Here is a 22,997-nt window from a genome sequence, read left to right as displayed (position 1 = left end):
ACAGAGAAAATAAAGAATCGTCTCTTCTTCTAATATTTAGAGTTGTGACACCTGAGAAATGCTAGCCAGCATGAGTAATAACACATCTGTTGCAAGACATAGTTTTATTGTTGAAGTGGAGAAAAGCCTGTCTGGAGACACCATGCAGGGCTGCCTTTTTTTTAAAACTAATTTTGTAATGAGGAGGTAAAGATCCAGCAGCTTAGAGCTTCTGCTCCTGCCAGCACTTAGCTGCTTATTCAAAGTCCCAAGGTGCCAGTCACACCGATGGCTGGTCACCCCCCAAGCCTGTCACCCGTGGGCTCAGAGGCCTGCAGCCAGGCAATGAGAGCACGGCTTAGTTACAAGCTTAGAGGGCTGAGAGCCTTTAAGGAGGCTGAGAGCCCGGATTAGCGAGGGTGTTCCCAAGCGGGACAAGTCAGAGTTGCCGGCAGGCTCGGGCTGCCGCTGCCACCTTCTGGACACACGGGCAAGCGTCACTCACCTTCCCCTCCGCATGGAAGAACACTTCGGAAAGTGGCTTCATTTCACTCCCTAGTCCTGCTTTTGTGGGCTCCTGCCCGGCTCCCTTTGAACCCCTCAGTCATGGGGGAGCAGCCCCAACAGAGTAGCAGCAGCAGAATCCAAGCCGGCTGCACGGTGCATCCCGCCTCCTGTGGAAAACTATGTACCACAAGCTTACAAAAACGTTCCCAGCCTTTAGCATTTTGTTTTCTTCAAGCACTTCTGTGAAACAGCCAAGCCAGGCAGAAGTAGACACAAGACTCATTTAAGAAACACCTGTGCATTTTAGGAATGAAAAGCAGGGGTATGTAAGGGCAGCCAGGTCAATGCCAGAAGTGCAGTCTCAGGGGCTCAGAGTATTTATTTGATCAAGGACCAGCCTGTGGAGAGGTGCCTGCCTTGCCTTGGTGGCTGATTAGCTTTAGTGGCCATGTACGAGTGCAGCTATGAAATCCTGCCATTTATGCCAACAGCAGTTGTGTTGTCACAGAGAACTGTGCCCTTTAACATCCAAAACACAAACTGTTGCATGTGCATGTGGTTACACCACAGGCATTTCTGAGAGCAAGCCCAAGGTTAGAGAGGCCACCTCATTCTGAAACAATCCAAAATTATATCTCACATGTACAGCAGCTGCAGCTCTTTCTATTTCTTATAGCTGCAGAGTGGGACTTGACTGCTGTCTTCCAAGAGGCGAATGGGATACATGCACCCAACAGAGTCCTCAAAACTGGCTTGCAGAATAAGCTTGGGAGCTACTTTTAGTGCAGAGATGTCTCCAAAGAATGATTTAAAGAGCACAATTAAGAGTGGTAGGCCAGAAAAAAGCTGTGAGGTTGGAAAAAAATGCCTGAACCAGTAGAAAGCAAAGAGGAGCCAAAGGAAGAGCCATGGGGACAGTCAGGAAGCAGGTAGCAATAAAAAGCTGCAGGCTGCAGAGTGCAGTCTGCAGGGCACCACACTGAAGACCTGTTATTTTGCCCCAAACTAAGATGGAACTTAGGAAATATGGGCTTTGAACCTGTCAAATGCTTGCAGCAGCTGCAAGCATGCAGCATGTAAAACAAAGGGCCTCAATTTAGTGGCAGCTTTTTTAGGGATTACCATAACATGAGACAGCAGCAATAGAGGCAATGGGCCTTATGAAATGTACATGTAATAAAATGTGGTCTATAATGGGAACTTGAATGATCTAAGTATGATATAAATACTGCTGCACTTCTATATTGCAAGTAACACCTGTTTCCATTTCAGACAATAGGGCACAGAAATAATGTGGAGTCAGGCTGAAGAACCAATAAAACAAATGTGCAGCAACGGTAAGGCAATCTATTCATTTCAGAATGAAATATTTTTTTAAATTGCATTTATTCTTAAATATGCACATAGCAATATGATAAATACTACCTCTGTGGCAATTAAAGCCACACTGCAGCTTTGATATTACCATGTTGCTGTTATACAGCCCAATTTCAGATGCTGACCCATCCAGGTTGCCAGTTTTTACAGCTGGACTCTACCTGAGTTTAGCTACTGCACAGCAGCCCCAAATACATGCACTGCTACTGCTTGTTTGTACAATGGTTTCATTTAATTTCTTTTAATGTAGATTTATTAAATGTAGCAATAATCTATCTTCCACAACAGTGTAATCAGAGTAAATTATGATAACAGCAGTTTATTCATGTCAAGGCATCTAATTCCTACTGCTGTTAAATCTCAGTTCCCATAGCCCTCCAGGACATGGATGGGTAAGGGCAAATCCAGCCTGAAGTAAGTTTCAGCACAGTCTGGGATTCTGAGCCCTGCAGAAAGGGATTTATAGATGTACTTCTCTCTAGGACTGCTATATAATCTTGTATGATTTATAACAAAAGGCATCATCAAAGTACTTCTACTCTCACTGAGCACCATCTCTATTTATAAATTTTATAATTTCTGGTCTGTATTGATTTTAAAAGCATCTTTAGCATGCAAGCAGCTGTTTAATGCATTTTGACCCCAAAGCAGGGAATTTGCACAAGTATTCCCACTAGAATGTTTGTCCTTTCGTGTCCATGCATTAGGGCTCTGTTTAAAATCTGTCCATGTCCCTAATCTCCCTGGGGAGCTTTCCCTGAATATTCAATGCTAGTCCACACTCTGTAACAAAAGAGGGAGGGAAAAAAAAAAAAAAAAGAGAGACAGAGAATAGTGTTTATGCATAACATTCAAGAGCCTTTTCACTTAAAAAAACATATGCACACACAAAAGCACCTCCACTACAGAGCCTGGCATTTCCACAGCAAGGACCTGACAGTGCGTGCAGTTCTTCAAGTTAACTAATTTACAATAAGGGCATCAGACATCTGAGCTCCAGATGCACTCATTCAGACAGCCAAGGCCATAAATAAAATAGAAAAGAATACTCTTACCCTAACATAGATTTTATAGAGACGTGTTGAAGGCTTAGCAGATGGGTTTTGCTGTCTCAGCTTTTACCTGTGCAACAAAATAAATGCATAAAGCTGCTTACTGGCTTCTTGAATTCAAGACCTTTGCATTTGCTCCCATATGCTCCCATGAAGATATAGCTAATTTAAACAATAAGCAAAATCCTACTCCTCGGGGAAACTGATGGCAAAACTGCCACTGGCTCCAGCAGGCTCTGGGTGTTTCTCAACACAAATAAAATTGGCAGAATTTGGTTAATATCATATCAAATACTATAACTGAATTTATATTCTTCAATCTACAGATTCGCCACCTTAATTCCACTCCTGGTTCTGCTTTCATCCTGTCGTCCTGTGGAAGAACAAAACCAATGACACAGCTACTGTCACCAAAACTGCAGCCTCAGCCCAGGCTGCCAACCAGCTCTCTCCCATGGAGAGGTGAGAAACCCTGTCTTGAATTAGGACAAGATATTAAAATACTTTGTCATAGCATTAACTTTGTTTTGCTCAATCTACATGGTGCTCTAACAGAGCAGAAAACTGGAATCACAAATTTGAAAAGATGGCATATCACAGAACAAACATTTCTGAGTTTCAGAAAAGTTTGCCAGTTGAGAGACATCATCACCACCCCCCACATAGAGACATCATCATCATCCTCATCATCATCATTCAGTCTAGCTTTTATAAACATCAGAGCATTTTTTTGCAGCCAGTGTGCTGTTTGGGCAGATGGCATGGAAATTTTACAGTCCATTTCATCCCTGATGTCTACACTTAATGCTCATTGTTAATAATGGGATATACACAGATACACAGGTGAACATACATGTATGTGTATACAGACATGCTAAGAGAAAAAAACATTTCTGACATGTTTTATAAGGGAATTAAGTTGGTGAAGGCAGATTTCTGAGCTCAGCACATGCTAGAAGTGCATCCTCAAAACTGTGTATTTGGCTGACTTCAGGAAACATTGTGCACTGTGAGCAACTGTGAACATCTGAGGATGGGGCAATGATAGGGAGAGGAATACACAGTCTGGGACCGAAGCCTGCACCAGGAGGAAGCAACAGAGGCAACTCCAGGCTTGAGAGGTAGAACAGGTAGTGCAGGGAACAGGCACCAAGGAAATCACTGGACTAATGCACGGCTTGCATGGTATCCATGGTTGGATATGTCCTTCCAGAGCTATTTTTAAGAGGCAGCACTTGACTCAAACGAGGCTCTGCTTGTCTCTCCGTGCCTTGGCTCAGTTCCTACCCACAGCCCCCATCCCTTTTTTCTCTCAGAACCACTCTCAGATAGTGCACCCCTGACTCCAGCCACAGCTCTGCTTTATAATACAGCTCAGGGAAAGACAGAGGAGGAAGAAGAGAACAAATGATGATTGATGATTGATGACTCAGACTAACTAGAGAATGTGCTTAAAGCAAGTTTGTTTCACCAATGGCAGTGCTTTGCTGTTTGCTTTACCCCTTCCAGACTAGGTCATCCCAATTCCTTTCCTCCATTTAATAGTGACATAACTAAGTAGCCAGGAAGAAGCTGTCTCACCTATCATAAAAATACAGTACACAGTAATCCTAGGAGGCTGCTGTTCAAGACAAAGCCATGACCTCCACATTTAAGAATCTGCTGGTCTGTAATTCTGAAGAATGCATTTATTAGCAAAATCCTGGTTTTATAAGCTGCAAATCAAGACACAGCTTCATTCAGCACTGTACCAGATTTCTGAATCATGAGCCCTGTAGTGCATGAGATTTTACTTTAGAAATAAAATTGCTTGCTCAACTGCAGAACACTTCAGTCTTCTTTTTTTACAACTACTGCTTAGTCTTAAACCAGAACTAAACAGCCCTGGAATTATACATGCACTTTAAGTCCTCTTAGTATCTACCAGATTCAGTATAAACACATAATGATGAGTGTCTAAGTCTGCTATCTGCTTGATTAGCAGCATTTTCAGTATCTGGCTACTTTGCAACACTTGGCAGCTAAGTAAAGCAGGTCTAGCACATGGTCAGACGTGGATTTTTTTGGTTTGGGGGGTGGCAGTACTAGAGGTTTCCCAGATATCCCTTATTTCAAAGCAGGAAAAAAACAACAATGGCCAGCTCTGTACCAAACCACAGGTCAACAGATTTCAATGGTCCAAGGTTAAAATTGGCCTCCAGCTAGCTGCACAGACTTATCCCATAGGTATAAAACAGGAAACTTTTAAACCTTAAAAATAGTTACAGTTATGTGACTTACTCTTGTAAAAGGATTTTAATCATACATATGAAGACTAGAGACTTTCCCCCTTTGAAATGTTTGTGTCTGACACTTTCCCTAAAGCACAGTAAGTCTGTGTTTTTCTCTCTTGCACAGGCTGTGGGTTGAGTTTTGTTTTGCTATTCTTTTTCTTTCACAAATCAAGCTGTCAGCAGCACGGGAAGTAATTCTGTAACTGGGACACGTAAGAGCTCTGTTCTGAGACTGCATTGCTGCCCCCACTAAAGTCACCCTTGGAAACAAGAGCACTTGAGAATATCTTAGCACACAGTGAAAGGCTTTTTGCTATGGTTTATTTAGTTGAAAAGGAAAAACATAATTCAAGGGAAAAGCTCCAGAGCTTAGAGATACTAAAAGTATGCAGTCTCTTCTGAGCTTCCTGCTACTACAGGCCACAACCTCTAAAGAGCACTGTGTTTGAATATCCATTTCTGTGGGGACAATGCTTTTGAGCTGGGAGATAAACCTAGTTTTCTTGGACTGATATGAAAGCTAAACAATAATACATGCTCCTCACCAACTACACAAACACTCCCATAACTAAGGGAGTCCAGTCCAATACCAAAGGGCCTACTGAGCACAGCTGACTGCTACATCAATTGCTTTAGCCTGCTATTAACTTCTTCCTCTGCTCCTCACTGACTGCCCCATGTCATAGCTCCTAGGTGTTCTCTCCACATGTCCAGGCTCCAACCCCAGCAGATCCATCCCATCTGTCCCCAAATGCCACATCTAGCCACCACAGCCCAGGTGTCTCAGTTTACCTAACCTCTAACTCCTGCCTATCTGCACCATCAGATGCACCGTGCTTACCCAGCCCAGCCATGCAATGAGCAGTGCAGTTGCACAGCCACCAACCTGCCAGCACACACGTGGCAGACCACTTCTTGGCAACTATTAATCACATATTGCATAAGAAACAGTCCCTTAATGCAGGCAAGTCTTTCCACTCCCAAATCATGTAAAAGACATAAAAGCTTTTGGCCATGCAGGAAAGTGAACAAAATGAGTGGTAATTAACTCTCATGACTACAAAGGCTAACAACTTCGGCACTTGCAAAGGGGATCAGAGGCAGCTGAGCTGAGAAGGAACTGTAGCAGAACAAGTATTTGCCTGGGAGCAAACACTGCCTGAGTGCTTATTTTAGAATGAATAGTCATGTTAGTTAACTAGAGCTAACTTTTGAACAAATAGCTCACGTTACAGCATACCGAGGTACACTAGATGCATCCTTTGATGTACTAACTGACAACCTACTACTGATTTTTTTCAGAAATTAAAAAAACCTCACAATTTATCTTTCATTCTGGGCTTTGGCACAGTCTTTTCACAGATTAATGGAAACGTACCTAAAATGGATTTAATCATTGCAGCATGAGATATTTACATTCAGCAAGAGCATGTGGTTTGCAAAGGAAAAAAAAAAGAACCAAACAAAGTTTTTTCTGTAAATCAACACATGTGACTGTTCCTCACTATCTCAGGACAGGCAAGTTTTGGTGCACTACATGTCCTTGGTGTTTCTGACCTTTCAGCACAAGTGCAGCCTCTAAGCACCAGGATCTGGTCTGCTGTTCAGCAGCATACTATGCAGTCTGACACACCCTTCATGCCACTTACTTAAAATACCAGTGTGGACAACTAATATGACTCCCATGGTTGTCAAGAAGTAGGAGAAGAGAGCTGGGATTTGGGTAGAGACTTATAAAGCAGACAAAATTCATCCTAAAAACATTAAGTAAAATGTGTTCTGATTATTACCATGAAAATAAACACATCTCATCTGGAAACGTGAACTCAGGAGTAAAAATTTCTTTTCTATATGAACTACTTCACACTTGTCATAAACTTAAGGGATTTGACAGGGATTGAAGATTCACTTGTCAGCTGCTATGTCCTTTAATTAGCTTCCTAACATCCATACTGACTGAAGCAGTATGTTCCCAATTTAGCAAATCAAGCTGTCTCTGTCCAGGTTTCACTGTAGCTCTGAAGACCTGAAAAGAGCACTAAATGCAGTGATTCTTCTGCCCCCTAGCAGACATAATCTACTATTTAAATTTTCTTCTATCTTGGCTTTTGTGGAATGGACAACAAAAGTATTAACCTAAATTCCAGAAGCTGTATAAAGCATGTCTGGCTCTTCACAATCTTTTGAGAGAAATTCACATATGAAAACCCACAGCTCTGCTATGACCTGTTCTTGTATCTCCTATTTGACTTCAGGTCCACAGGAAACTTCACCACATACATTCATTCACAACTTCACATCCACACCATAGTTAGGTATGGATGGCCTTGTTGGCAAAGCACTTGACAGGACTTAGGGGTTCACTGCCACAGACAACTCAGACTCTGACTGTTTAATCCAGCCAAAACTCCTTCACCCCTGCTTTGCATTCCCACCTGTAATGTGGAGATGATAAAATTCTTCAACCTTTCCAGCTAAGTATTCTTCTACTTTTTAAATGGTACACTTCTTAGGACAGAGAATCAACCACATACTCACCCAGAACCCAGCACAAATTACTCTTTAATTTAACTCTTTGGGATCTCTGGGCAATAATCAGCCCCTAAGATGTTAACCAGCTTTTGTTTAACAGCATTTTTAAAGTACAAACCAACTGCAAATCAGACCAGGCAGATTTTCACTTTGGGTCATTAGGTTTAGCTCATTTCCATCCTCCTGTCATTCTATGCTCTGGGTGATTCCAGGCAAGTTTCTTGCTGATCTCTTACACTTATTTTTGCCATCTTACACTGTTGGAGCCATGCAAGAAACTGTAATAACAATACTAACTGCTCAGCTTTGACAGGACATAGCTATTTTTACTGGATTACTTTTCTGGCACAGGATTTAAAGCACCAAATGATTTGACACCTGTAATTTTATACTTGGAATAACAGAAGGTATTCATACTTCTTTTGTAATGTAAGATAAAAGCAAACACTACATATGTTCTCATTCCAGTGCTGCTGTCTGACAGCTATTTGCCCAAGGAGAAAAAAGTACTGTTACATTACAGAATATGTGGAAAAGTAAAAGCTATGGAAAAGAAATCATTAAATAGCTAACTTATTCCCCTGCTAGCACTAGACTGTTCCCTGCAGCATGTTTCAGAGTGTTTTGTCCAGTCTGGTTTTACAAGTTTCACGTTACTTTCATTTATATATTTAATACAGCACGGAGTCCAATGTGGTTTGTTGCTGCTTATTTTCCTTGTCTTTCAACTACAAGACTCAGTGCTAGACCAGCTGTTCATATAGAATCAGCTCCAAAACTACTGAAAAAATATCTGGACTCTTTCCACTGACTTCAACAGGCTTTGGATCAGGCTCAGGAAAAGACGACGAATACATTTCATGTAAGCAGGTTACAGTCAGCAAAGTACAAAGAGGATTAGCTGTGTGTGATCCAAAGGCATGTTACCCTGCGTGCTGAAATGCCTGCCTAGCACACTTTCACTTTCATGGAGACAAAGGGCCAGACTTGTTTCTGGGGCTCTGCCACTAAGTCAATGCTACCATGCAAGGAGTGAGTGGGATAAGCAATCCACCCAGTTAACCTCATTACAACTGGGATTTCCCTAAACTAGAGGTGAGAAAATATATTTTCTAAAATTGCAAAAGCAGTAAGCAAATCATAGAATGATGGAACGGTCTGTGTTGGAAGGGACCTTAAAGGTTTTTTAGTTTCAACCCCTCCACTCCTTGCCATGGGCTTTTTGCTTTTCAGTTAAGTTTGGGTCTTTAGAGACCCTATGGAATGAGTATCAGGAAAAACACAATGGACCTTGTCTCTGTCAGGGAAGGACAAACTCTCTTTTACTTCAGAACCTAAAATGGCTCATATTTGGTTTAAGACACACATATCTAGACCTTTACTTTCTGTCACCAAAACAGATGGGCAACCCCACACCAATTCATGCATATTTTATGGAGCAGTGATACTACAACATCTCCCCACTGTGCATGCTTTGAGAACATGACTTCTGAAAGCTAGAATGCCTCTTGTCAGGGATTATTCTACCAGTGGGGGATTTATTCTGAACAACACCATCAAATGAAGATGATGGTGAGCAGTTATTCTTCCCACCCTTTCTCAGTTCACAGTAAAACATGTCGGTGTTAGGGATGTTCTCAGCTGCTGAGAATGCTTAAATCAATCACTTTTTCTGCTCCTTCTGTTCCCTAGGGACAAGGGACTTCATGGCAACGCTTTGTTGTACAATGTGTACAGTTATAACCTACACCAAAATTATGCCATTAATGAACAAACACTGGGTGTGTGTGTGTGGGTCAAGCAGATGAGAATGTTCTTTTGATCTTCTGAGCTCCACCACTGTGGCTGACGGGTGTCTGAACTGCTTTATTAATGCACTGAAGTCTTCCATCATTTCTCAAACAATACTGAGGGAACAATCAGAATTTCATCATATTGTGATTTTATGTTCTACCAGTTCAAATCTAGCTATAAGGGAAAAAGGTGGGGGCAAATTATTTCTTTAGTTCTTAATTTTCCAGGGGGATGGGAGGAATATTTCATGGGCTTGACACTCTGAGGCAGCCAACAGAAGCTTCTCAAATTTCTGTTTAATTTCAAAGCAGTTTCAACAAAACATGGGAGGTGTTTTTAGCTTTAGGTAAAATTTCAAAACTAATTCAACAGAGCAAGATAATGGATTCAAAGTACTTTTGAGGATAACATTGAATCAGAATAAGGATGTTTAAAAATCACAAAGGTTTATGAACTTGATTATAGCAATGGTTTTAGCCTCCAACATATGAATAGCAGTGAAAAACAACCCAACTGGTGTGAGGCCACCGAAACAGATGGAAGAAAGTTTACATACAAATGCCTGTAGGAAAGTAATGTAGAAAATCCTTGATAACCCTTCTAAATATATTACTTAATGTGGTGCTGTGGCGGAAAACTGAATCCACCCAAATTTTCCCAGACTGAATGATATTTCCAAGGAATAGAGAAAAAGAGGCCATGTAAAACCTCTGTTCTGTAAAAGAAACAAACCAAATTACCACTTCACAGGCAGCTAAGTTGATCTATCAAGTCCCTTGCAAAAGTGAGAGATCAGGTCTCAATGTCTTTCTCTCAGCTGCACTTGAACATCTCAGTACTCCCCTGATCACAGAATGACAGAAATCATTTGGGTTGGAAGGGACTTCAAAGATCACCTAGTTCCAAACCCCCTGCCATGGCCAGGGATGCTACCCACAAGATCAGGATGCTCAAGTCCCACCTGATCTGGGTTTGAATACTTTCAGGAATGGGGCATCTCTCTGGACAACCTGTTCCAATTTTTTAACATCCTCACAGTAAAGAATTTCTTCCTAATATCTAATGTAAACCCACTCTCAGGTTAAAACTATCCCCCTTTGTGCTATCATCACAGGCCCTTGTAAAAAGTCTCTCTCCAGCTGTTTAAAGGTCCCCTTTAGGTACAGGAAAGCTGCTCTAAGGTCTCCCTAGAGGTCTCCCTCTCTAGGCAGAACATCCCCAACTCTCTCAGCCTGTTGTCACAGGAGAGGTACTCCAGCCCTTTGAGCATCTTTATAGCTCTCCTCTGGATTTGTTCTAACAGGTCCATGTCCTTCTTATGTTGGACAAAGCATTTTACATAAGGTCTAATGAGAACAGAGCAGAGGGGCAGGATCCCCTCCCTGGCCCTGCTGGCCACACTGCTGTGGATGCAGCCCAGGACACGGTTGGATTTTTGGGCTGCAAGTGCACATTGGGTCATGTCAAGCTTCTCATCTAGCAACACCCCCAACTCCTTCTCCCCAGGACGGCTCTCAATCCATTTTCTGCCTGGCCTATTTGTCCTGGGACTGCCCCAACCCATCTGCAACACCTTGCACTTGGCCTTGTTGGACTTCATGAGGTTCACACAGGCTTACCTCTCAAGCCTGCCAAGTGTCATCATTTCCCTCCACACCTCAGAACTCGGGATCATCGGCAAATTTGCTGATCCTTTACCTCATATCTGTCATTTAGTCAGCTATTTACCTCACTGCACCAGAGAAAGCTACCCACCTTCCTGCTGTTTTTCTTCCAGGCTAACAGGTCAAAGTGCCTAATGGAGAGATCCAACACGTCAGAACCAGGGCACGGTAAGCAGCAGAATCACCAAGACCAAAGACCCCTGAGGAGAGAAAAAAGACTGCTATGTCTCTCTTCTGTGCAAACTGAAATTGTCTGAGGGTGTCTCATGGAACAATTGACTTATTGCAAGGACTTGTTATTGGAAGGGAAGGGGGAATTGACAGGAGAAGTAGAACAAGTAAGGATCCTGTTCTTTGGAGGAGTGTGTATATCAGGGTGCAAACTAGAATGGTAGAAATCCCATAGGTCAGCAGAGGATTTCATGGGTAGAAAAAACTGTGTATATACGCATATATATGTGTATATATGCAGCAGCTGCAATACACAGGAGCAGGACATGTATAATCCATATGCAAATAACTGTGTAGTTCCCCATGAAAGAGTGGGCCTGACTGCACAGCCATGTCTACATCAAGTCTGCTGTTTCTGATGTGCTGCACTTCATACACACGGCTGGACAGCACAGCATTCACACAGAGCTGCTCCTGTGAGGGGCTTCATGTCCTGTAACTGCTGTGTGTGCTCACAGTGCTCACATCCAGAGTTCTCAGGGAAGCAGCAACCAGCTCAGAAGAGTCTGCTCTCTCCAGCTACCACACATCTGGAAAGCCCAGACAAATTTATGAAGCCCTCAAAATATGCCTAAATATGATTTCCAGGTGCAAAGAGTAAATGAGCCTGGGAAAAAGGAAGCCTGTAGCATCTAGGAAGATCTTTGCTACCTGCACAAAAGCAAACACAGGACACAAAAGTTTAGGAACACCTGTTCTCATGAAGTGAAGGCAGGCCTGGAGCTTAAGTCTCAAATTCTTCCCCTGTCTTCTCTACTGACTTGATTTACCACAATTACATTTGATAATGAATTTGAATACAAGAGATGTCTTGAATTTCAATTTCACAAATGTGCTTGTTACTGATGCCATTACAAAAGCTGCATAAGGAACTGACTTCAGGTCTAGAGACCCAGGAAGAAAATAACTGTAAACGAGTAAAAGGCTATTCACTGTGATGAAAATCCACCCTTCTCTCACTTTTAAATGGCATTGGCTTAAAAAATTAATTACTTACACGCCTCTCAGAGACGCAGTACTTAATTAATATGTGTTAACTGCTTTGCAATTCTGATGGAAGACACCATATTATTGTGCATAATGATTAATACAGTGTAAAAGTGATGCCATTGGTGTTGCTCAAGCAGAATGCTGACAGGATATCTATTCAATTTCTGATTTAAAAAGGGGAATGGAGATGGAAAAGGTTTAGGAAAGCTATTTAAAACTCAGCCTAGAGAAAAAACAAGAAGTGGGAAGGAGAGGAGCTAAAACATTTTTCAGAGGTATTTACTGTGTGATGTGCATTAATTCCTGCAAAACTGAAATGTAAGTGCCTACAGCAAAATCCTGGCTCCAATCAAGTACACGGAAAATGTTTCACTGACTTCAGTGAGGTGAAGATTGTTAGTTTTTGTCATAATTTCCAGCAGATGCATCCCATATGCAGGTTTGCAACTTTGCCCAGTTCCTTGTTTATAGTTTAGGTTCAGGAAATAACCTCATCAAGCTCAGGCATGCTCACCATGTAAAGGCAACTGCTCAGCTTTTAATCTTTCTACTACATCCTACACTTGGAGTAAACCTTTCCATACTGTTAATGAACTTGGACTTGAGCTACCTATTTAAGTTGGTGGCAAAACTCCAATTAAATGGAAGCTCTGTGGAGATCACTGTAGATTTAGTAATAAATGTGGGAAGCAAACATCCTGTGTTTAACAGTGTATACCCCTGGAGTTAACTCATTTACTCAGAAGCCTGTGGAATTTTGACTGCAAAAACAAACCAAACAAACAAATCCCCAAACTCTCAAAGTAACAGAAATTCAGGCAATTTATTTTTTTAAGCATTAGTCCTTCATACCTAACAAGACTTGTTTCAGAGAAACAAGTTCCTCACCACTTCTGGATAAGGCAGAGTTAATTCAACTGAAAGCTTTGCACCTGTGAGATTCAAAGAAGAAAGGTTAAAAAGAGTAGCAAGGGAGAGGTACCAGAATTTGAGAGAAGGTACCTGTGAGCTTCTAGCATTAAGAGTAATTTTAAAGCAAAAGCCTACAGCTACTTTAGGTAGGAAACTAAGTGAAAATCTTCTAGGCTTCAAATTTTGATATATTTTTATGTTTGACAAGGATTGAAGACTGTTATGTGGTATATATGGGGATCTTGGTAAGCTATTAATTACCCTTTTCCAAGTGGTGTGTGATGGCTTCCATCTTCTCAATGTACTCCTATTCAGCACAGGAAATCTTAGAAGTACTATTTATTCTGAAGCACCTGTTAAGGTGGGCTCTCTAACCATGCTACGTGTAGAAATGTTGTACTACAGCACTTGTAGAGCAGTTTTGTGTCTATGCAACTGCTAGACCGACCCAATGTAGTGATCAAGTTGCACACAGCAGCTCTCCCTTTCACTTGTGCTAACATGCTATATGTTTTTAACTGGACTGCAGGCTCTGAAGCATGTAGGCTTGTAGTTTTCTCTCTCAGCGCTTGTACAGCTGTGTCCACAAATGTATCTGTCCAGTAAAATCCAAGGAAATCTTCCTGGATGCCAGGATTAAGCTTAGCTAGCTGCAGTCTAATAACTCACATGCAGCTCACATTGTAGTTCTAAGTGCTGACAGTTGCTTTCCAGTCCTACTGGAACAAGCAACATCATTCTTCCATCCAAACTCAGTAGTCAAAATGTGTTGATGTATGGACTACATCATGCTGCTGCTCTCAGGATCATAAGGAGAGATGGTATTAAGGTGCCAAGGCAAAAATTCAAGCCTAAAGATTTTATTGGCTAGAAGCTGTATGTGTATAAGTAATGCAAAAACAGGGCTGTGTCACTTTTGTAAACAGGTAGTCTGTGTCTCCTTCCTCAGAATGCTCATTAATAAGGTACTTACTGGACAACCAGTACCACCAAGGCCACTGAAGGGACGCTAACCATGTATTTTGAAGAAATTTTAATTTTGTGGAGGAGCCAGAAGAAAATTATACCAGAAATCAGAGTAAGCAAGGCTATAGGTAAGACTTAGTGATGTCTGTATTGTGCTGACAAGACATGAAGGATTTTCAAGATAATAGTGTTCCTCATTTTTAGACCTCAGGAAAAAAACATCATCCCATTAAATAAGGTATTGCATGCTTGCTTTCCTCACTGTGTGTCCATCTAAATTATCCTTGACCCTTTACTTGGCAAGGTCTGTCTCTACTGGCTTATACTTTTTCTCCCAGGAGGCATCTCTAAAAAAACCCACACCTGTATGTTAAGTATTTGAATTTCCCCTAAGCCTATCAAGTGAATCCTAATCACTCTTACCTCACATGCTTTCCAGAGCAGGTTTTTGCAGTTCTCTAACCTTTTAACTTTTGTTTCTGTGTCTGGTTTTAATGTTAAAACTTCTTTCGTGATTCTCTTCTGCCATGACAGGACAAATCTTTATCTCTGCCAAGACTTGTATTCCTTCTACTTACTTATTACCAAGCTGAACTATCTGTATCCATAAATGCCTCAGTACTCTGAGTATCTTTTTATTTTAGCCTACCACTCAGGTAACCTACACACATTTCCCAGCCTCAGGCAATAGATCCCTCGTGTTACACCAAAATGAATGTTGTTCAGATGACCATGTCTTTTCGAGTAGTCCAGGTCTTAGTGTATCACCCTGTGTTTACACCTTCAGTTTCTGGTGTTCACCAATACCACACAACCAGTTGTAGAGGCTCCTGTAGACTGCTAAAAGACTGAAAAGGAGTGCTGTGAGGTCTTTTGGGACTGTTGTAGACTTCTGTTTGATCGAATTTCCTTATGGATATTCTTACTTCTTACGGGTCTTCATTCTGGGGGAGTTCAAGAGGTCAATTATAATTATTTTAATGCTAGAGTGGATTCTTATCATTATTGCTGGCTATGTCTATATCAGGAATAAGCATGAGTCTGCAAATGAAAATTCCTGATGCTGAGGGCTGTGTTCCCACTCTGGGTTCTGCGTGTGTGGTTGGTTTAGGTTAGCTCTTGCCTGCCCTCACCATTGAGTTGTGGAGAGTTGTATACTTTTACTACCATTGAGTTGTGGAGAGTGTTGAGCATTCACTGCTGGTGCAGCCTCTGGTGATCCATCTGAGACCTTTGTGTTCAAGTCAAAGTGCAGTACATGGAGACAATCTGCTTCAAACCCACGCTCTGGGCTCTCACTCATTTAACATCATCAAAGTGAGAATGTGCACTAGTGCTGGTGCACAGATCAACACCTGTCAGACAGTCTGGGAGATTACTGTTGCCATTAATGAGCTTAATCCACATCTGGAGAAGGCACACAGGGATGTGGAAGATTTTTATCTCTTTGTTAGTTAATGGGAGAAGCTTACAAAGCCAATCTTCAAAGCAGACACAGCAACAGATAGGAAAAAACAAAACATTCCCTCTTCACTTGCCTCCAGTCTGATCCATAAGAGGTCTAATATCATGATGGCAGAATACATTTTGATGTAATGGATAATTGGGCTTACTGTGTTTAATGTAGTGATCAAATTAATAGCAGGACTGACTTTTTATTTGGTGAAGGGAGGGGTAAAAAGGGCAGGGCAAAGCCTCTATTATCTGCTGTGCACTGAAGACATGCAGAGTACTCTCAGAGAGCTCTGGAAATAGGGACTTTGTATTTTAGCTGGTGGTATGCTATGCAAACACTTAGTGAAAACACTTAAACACCAAGAAAAGCAAATTACTCTGCCCTGGGGAAAGGCTGTTGGGGTGGTTAAATTCAACTACTATTTCTGCTGTGCAGTTGTTATAAAACCACCAGTGCACCACAGCAGATGAAAGGCTTCTGTCACTTCCAACATTTTAATACCGGAAAGGATCCTCATAACATGGTAAAAGACAAATGTCACAATAAAATACCTGGTGATGCTTTCTCAAGTTGCTCACAACAGAGAAAAACTGAACTATGCTGAACTGATTACTTGAAATTTTACTAACATATTCCAATATTTTTGTGTATCAGGTAGCTTTTCAGAAGTATACTCTCAAGAACTTTCTATTCCTTATAATATGCTGAGTAGAAAAAAGTAAAACTGCATCTCCAAGAGGTTAGCTCCCACACCAGCCTGATGGTCATGTAACTGCTCCTCACAGAAACTGAGACATAATATAGCCTTTTTCTGCAACATCCTTAGTTATGCAAAATCACAGGCCAAAACTGTAGACTGAGTCACTCACAGCAGTACAGAGAAATAGAAAAATCCAGCTAGTGCCTTTCTTCCTCCACTCCCCTCCCACTTGCTTGAATATGCAAGTATATCAAGGTAGGTATTCACACACATCACTTGCTGACTTCTGTTTCAGTGGCACTTGTACAGCTGGGAGTTGGACAAGCAGAGGAGCCTACACACAGGAGTTGTCTAGAGCTGATGCAGCCACCCTTCAGAGCTGTGCCTAGAGCCTCCTCCTAATTCCCAGAACCACAAGCTGGGCTGCTACCCAACCATGCTCTGAGGGCTGTGCTGCAGCCTGGGTAAGGCAGCACAGGCAAACGGGGGCAGCTGCTGTGCAACAGCAATGCTCACACAGAGGCAGCTGGGCTGCCTAACAGACAAGATGCAGTCACCTGTGCTGGCTAAAGCTATAAAGAAAAGCTTTTCTAACAGCCACGTTGCTTAGGGAGGGTGTGAGGGGGCCCATCTCTTTGTGAGAGCTCCAACTCTCAAGGTGCCTTAAGTGCAGTGAAAACAACCCCCAGCATCAACTCTTCTTCCTGCTTGATTTTATGTTGTGGTCACAGCTGCAAAGGTAAAGATGTTATTTTGCTCCTCTGGCATTGAGTCAAAACCCAGAAGTTTGTGTTAGAAAAGTGGTCTGGAAAGTACTGTGCCGACAGACATGCAAAGCCTCTGACTTCTGGGGAATAACCAGCTTTGAAGTAAAATACATTCAGCAATAATCCATGCATACTTCATTAATTTCAGAACTGCAACAGCAAAGTACTACTTAGAAAAAGCTGTAAGATAGTAATGAAGGCTTTGGGGTTTATTTTTATTTTTAATCCCAAAAGCTTATCTCCCTTCTCCATGTTTTTTCATTCAATTTACAGTAGTCTAAGTTAAAGCTCATCTAACAAAAAAATGACACATTAAGTTCAGCTAACCTCTTCACCCCCTGCTCTTGATGAGAATCCTTTCTTCCCTGGGGAGTAAATGCAACAACTTTACATTGCTACATTGCTTGTTCAAGATAACTTTCCTTTGCACTTTGTTTAATGGAATTTGGCTGATCTGGGATATTTCAGCACTTAAATAATCGAGATAGTGAGGGCAGCAATTTTTGCCAAGTCTTGAATAGCACAAGGATCTCTAGGCAGAAAGGCAGTATTTTGTTATCTTTCAACATGCAGTCATCTTTCTCTACCACACCCTCAGTCGAGTTTGAGAACCCTTGACAAGGGCTACTGCACGATATGAAACACCGGTTTACTGTTCAAATTTGAGTCAAAGCTTAGACTCAAAACAAAAAGTAACACTGCAGTTTAACACTGGATTTAAGTGCAGGTCTCAGGAGCTGCTGCTGGAATGGGGGTGCTCATTACACTTATCCCATCCTCCTGCTGGGCTGTGCAGCTGCAGTGCATGCCGTGTCCAGAAAGCCTTGATGCACTGCAAAAACCAACTTTCCAAAAGCCAGCTGAGCCCTCAGCCTGATGCAAGAGGTACAGCACGATGTTACAGCTGGGCGGTGGAACAGGGCCACCTCGCTGTCGCAGCCTGCTATTACTCCAGCCTTTGAGGCTGTACTGGGGATTTTTGAAGTTTGTTTCTGCGCTTTAATTCATCAAAGAAACTGACTCTAAAAGAAGCAACCCAGGCCACTCTCATAATTCAAGTTACATGTTCGCTTCTTGCATTTAGAGAGTACATGTAAATAAATGAGCACAAAGAAACCAGCTAGGCTGGAAAACAGGAGCAACCAGCCTCACTGATAAGAAGGGATAGGGGATATCATGTTTGCTTCTGTGATTAGAGCAGACTTAAACAGGGAAGTTCCAACTTTTATAAAGAATCATAGCAATCCCTTTCCTTTGCATTGTTTGAACATTAAACCTGCTCAAGACAACCTGATTGCTTCACCAGCTGTATCTGAATAACAAACTAAATCTGACTGTAGATTCCTTACTATGCGCATGAGTCACTGCAGCCAACTTGCTTTACGTTCGCCCTACATCTTCACATTTCTGCTGGCTGTGCTCCTGCCACCGAGTTCCCCTCACTACAGTGCACCGTGGGCCCATGCCTGTTTTAATGAACAAGAGATCTTTTCTGCCGCAGTTCTGAATATTCTGTATATATCAGGCTTTCTTTGTAGCTTGCTAGATACATTTGCCTCGCACTCCTCTTCTGAAGGCAGCTGAAAAGTATCTTAAGTGCAAGTACCATTAAGAGGGCCCGTGAAGAAATGTGCTCAGGCTCTCGGGGTCACTGAGCAAGCCCCTGCCCGCCTGACGGCACTGCTGCCTTCGCCACGATGCCACCACTCAGTGTCCCACGCCTGACCCCCGCCGCCCTTGCAGACGCCCGCAGCTCCTCGCAGTCGCTGCGGAGCTGCTGTGGTCGGGCCCCAACGGGACTCCCCCGGTACGAGCCCCCTCCCGCCTCTTCCCGCCCCCGCGGGGCCCCGGCCGTCCCCCGGGGCCATTTTGCGCCGGGCCGAGCCCGCCGGGAGCGGCGGCGGGGTCCGCCCGCCCTGGCCGCGCCCCGGCCTCGGCCGCCCGTCCCCACTCACGGCAGCCGCGGTCGGCGTCGGGCTCATGCGGGCGCCGTGGGGGCCGCCATTGCTGCGGTGCCGGCGGGGCGCGGCAGGGGGCGATGGCGGGAAGCGCTGCGAACGGCGGCGGGGAGGGGACGGTGTTACGGCAGCTCCTGACTCGGAAAGGAGCCGCGGGGATCACCGAGTCCGACTCCAGGCTCTGCACAGGACAGCCCCAGCAGTCCATGTGCTTGAGAGCGCTGTCCAGGAGCTCCTTTAACTGTGTCAGGCTTGGTGCTGTGACCACTTCCCTGGGGAGCCGTTTCCAGTGCTCAGCCACCCTCTGGGGGAAGAACTTTATTCTAATATCCAACCTAAACCGCTTCTGATATAACTCCAGGCCAGTCCCTCCGGTCGTGTCACCAGAGAAAATCAGTGCCTGTCCCTCCTCTTCCCCTCACGAGGAAATTGTAGACACTGATGAGGTCTCCCCTCACTCTCCTCCAGGTTGGACAGACCAAGTGAGCTCAGCCACTCCTTGTATGGCTTGCCCTCATAGACCTTCGCCATCTTGGTTGCCCTCCTTTGGACACTCTTTAATAGCTTAATATTTTTCTTCTATTGTGATGTAATGTCATGGCAGTGCTGGGGCTGCCTGTGTCTCAAGCAGCGTTTTGCAAGGGTCCCTCTTCTCAATGGCAGGGTTGAGGGTTTTCTCAGCCTATGCCTCACCCGAGGTGCCAGATGTCCCCCAGCCATGGCTTCGGCTGCAGGAGGCCTGTGAAGAGACAGGCGCAGTCCCCAGCCAGCATTGCTGCAAAGGCTTCCCCACAACCCACATCCCCTCAGCTCCGTGCTGCACCTCAGCTTGCTGCCCAGGATCCATTCTCTTTTGTGGTGCTCTATTATTATTTTCTCCAGGACAGAGGATACCATAAAACCACTCTTGTGCAGTCAAAATTGAAAATAATAACAGTGTCTGTCCAGCAATCCCCAAAGAAAATTCTGGATCTAATCTGGCCATCTGATTCCACACAGTGATATTAATATTTAATTTAACCACTGCTGTCTTTAGCTCATCTTCATTCCAGACTTATCCCTATCCATTGTTCTGTGTAAGCTGTTGTCCCTGTTGGAGTTTGTTTAAGCAAGCTGTCCAGCACTGTCCCTGAGCTCAGCACTTAGGCTCTGGTGTTTGTAAAGTGTGTGTGTTAGCAGTGCTGGATTACATGATCCCAAGCCTTGGCTCACAGTTTTGATTCATCTGAAATTAAACTATGAGTGTACCAATAATGTCACAGTGTGTTCTGCTGCTGTTCCTTAGTGCATCCCACCTGCTTTGATATTCATTGTATGCATTTCCTGGCTGAGTTGAGTCAGGCATTATTCTCAGCGCTGTTGTCAAGCCAGTTTGTTCTGTTATCCAAGTAGCTTCCAGCTTCTTATTTACACCTTTTGCCTTACTGTTGTGATTTAGTGGAATGCTGCCTGCTATTTCATTCTCCAAAATAAAACTGTTTCTTCCCATGGTAGCAGTTTCTTCTTCTAGTAGTTTCTTCTTCTAGCAGTTTCTAGCCAACTTCTAGCCATCTGAAGCTGATTACGTTATTGCATTGCTTTGTTGTTCCTGACAAAAAAAAATTGAAAACTATATTGTAGCTGAATTAATTAATATATCTGCTTGGTAGGACTTGTAATACTGCTGGAATTGTGGAAAGTGAAAGTAGGGAGAAACAGTATGGAAAGACAATCAGCAAAACAAAAGGACATGCAGATATGACCAAAAAAAGAGACAATGAGATATACAGAACAAGAAAGGAGTGACTGGCCCAGCCTCTTAGAAGCCTTGTTAAGAGACTGTTTAGTATGCAAAGCTGTACGTTTTTTTAATTCTTTCTCTCATCCTGCTACTGTCCTTTTCTGCTACTGTCCCCTCTTTGTGGAAACCAGTTGCTGCCTTTACTTTCAGGGTGTCTTGATTCCCACATATCTAATTACTCTCTGAAAAAATCTGTTTCATACATTTCTGACCTGAATAAAGATTTTGGGCCAGAAACTTGTCTTGAGTTCCCATCTGTGCCTGTGTTGGCCTACCTACCCCCTCCCGGCCCTTTTTCCTGGTAATTTTGCAATGATGAAAGCTGTGCAATACCCATCCAATATTGGTGAAGCTTTATTGGTACTGAGAGGTACTTATTATTTATAGATACCCCCTCTGCTATTTCCCCTCTGCTATTTCTCTCTTACTAAGGAAAGAGAGACAGCCAGTGTAAGACACCAGTATTACTATGGCCTTGCTGGGGGCCATTTGCTGTTGCTTCTTTCTGGGCTGGCATTTCCCCCTGCACACCTGTCACCACCCTAGGGGCCCAAGTCATGCTGGCCACTCATCTCACAGCCACAAATGACTCTGGCCCCAGAGGACGAACACCCCTGAGGGTGGCACCGGGCTGGCCACGTGTCCCAGGCCAGCTGTGCCTGGGCAGCTGCCTCAGCCGTGAGGGATGCAGAGCTGCGGGAGCCTGCGGCTCTCTGCCAGTCACACACCAGAGCTCCCAGCTCCAGCTGGCAGGGCCTCAGCGCCTGCCCTGTGCCCTCTCACCAGACAGCCATGCCAGGCCCTGCTTGCTGCTCTGATGGTGGCACTCCTGGCCCCAGTGCTCTCCAAGGCCTTCTCCTGGGGCACCTCCCTGCAGCCTTTCAGTCCCTGCATGAGGCCCAGAGAAAGACCTGGAGGGGCTGCTTACAAGGGCCTGGAGGGACAGCACCAGGGGCAGCAGCTGCCCACTGACAGAGGGTGGCATTAGGCTGGAGATGGGGAAGATATTCTGGCCTTTGAGGCTGGTGAGGTGCTGGGCCATGCTGCCCATGGAAGCTGTGGCTGCCCAGTCCCTGGCAGTGTTCCAGGCCAGGTTGGATGGAGCTTGGAGCAACCTGGCCTGGTGGAAGATGTCCCTGCCCTTGGCAGCAGGGTTGCAACAAGAAAATTTCTAAGGACCCTTCCAAGCCAAGCCATTCTGTGATTCTGGAATCAGAGGGGCTGGGGGCACCTGGGCTTAATTGCTGGTTAGAACCAGTTCAGCAATGTAAGTTTGGTTGAGTTCATGGAGACTGTTCATGAGCCCAGATTCCCAGTGTGTGACATTTACCAATACTATAGGTCTGGCTGAGATCAAGAAAGTCTTGCATGCTCCAGATTCTGCAAGACTGCATTTTATTGAAACAACAGCACAGCAGTTTCTTGCTTGCCAGTCATACATACACTAACTGTGGAACATTAATATGTGTCTAAACAGATAGTGACATGATATACATACTACCTTTATATTGTTCTATACACACTAAATTTATATTGTTCTATTATATTTATTACGATGAATTTTTAATTATATAACATTTTATGTGTTTCATAAACATTTAATTATAAATATAATTTATTCTGTGTAATTATATAGGAATTAGATATAATTGTTATTTTATTTCATTTCTATTTTATATATTAAATTATTGTTTTGTATTAAATGCACTATGTGTATAATATATATTTTATACATATATCTGTGTAATAAAAATCTTGCCTCTTATAAATGCAGTAACTACAGAGTATTAGTACTTATCACAACAGGTAGTGACATTATATATGTGCTATTTATTTTCATAAAATAATATGACAATTTATAAACCATCACTATAATATGTATCTGTTAAAACACATCTGTTAATAAAAATAATTGTAGTTTTATATACACACTATAGTTATATATACATATAGTATCTGTCTATGTATCCCATTCATTCCTGTCTTTGTCTAAAAAGCCGGTTCTCTGCCACCAGCTGCAAGCCTCATGGGCACATGCATCCAAAGGAGGGCCCCAAGG

At 43.2% G+C, this 22,997-nt stretch overlaps 1 protein-coding gene across 1 annotated transcript in view; it reads right to left on the bottom strand.

The window, feature by feature from the left end:
* Window positions 1–11,321, bottom strand: part of LOC131566619 (cytochrome c oxidase assembly factor 1 homolog) — a 44,410-nt gene extending 33,089 nt beyond the window's left edge. The window contains exons 1-3 of the mRNA XM_058817966.1: window positions 11,270–11,321; window positions 2,919–2,985; window positions 485–663 (exon numbers count right to left, since the gene is read on the bottom strand). The gene's annotated coding sequence lies outside the window, so the exon portion shown is untranslated. The remainder of the gene's footprint in view (window positions 1–484; window positions 664–2,918; window positions 2,986–11,269) is intronic.
* Window positions 11,322–22,997: the final 11,676 nt, after the last annotated feature.

The sequence above is a fragment of the Ammospiza caudacuta genome, chromosome 1 (genome assembly GCF_027887145.1).
Source record: "Ammospiza caudacuta isolate bAmmCau1 chromosome 1, bAmmCau1.pri, whole genome shotgun sequence".
Taxonomy (NCBI): Eukaryota; Metazoa; Chordata; class Aves; order Passeriformes; family Passerellidae; genus Ammospiza; species Ammospiza caudacuta.
This window is presented reverse-complemented; position numbering and strand designations above follow the sequence as displayed.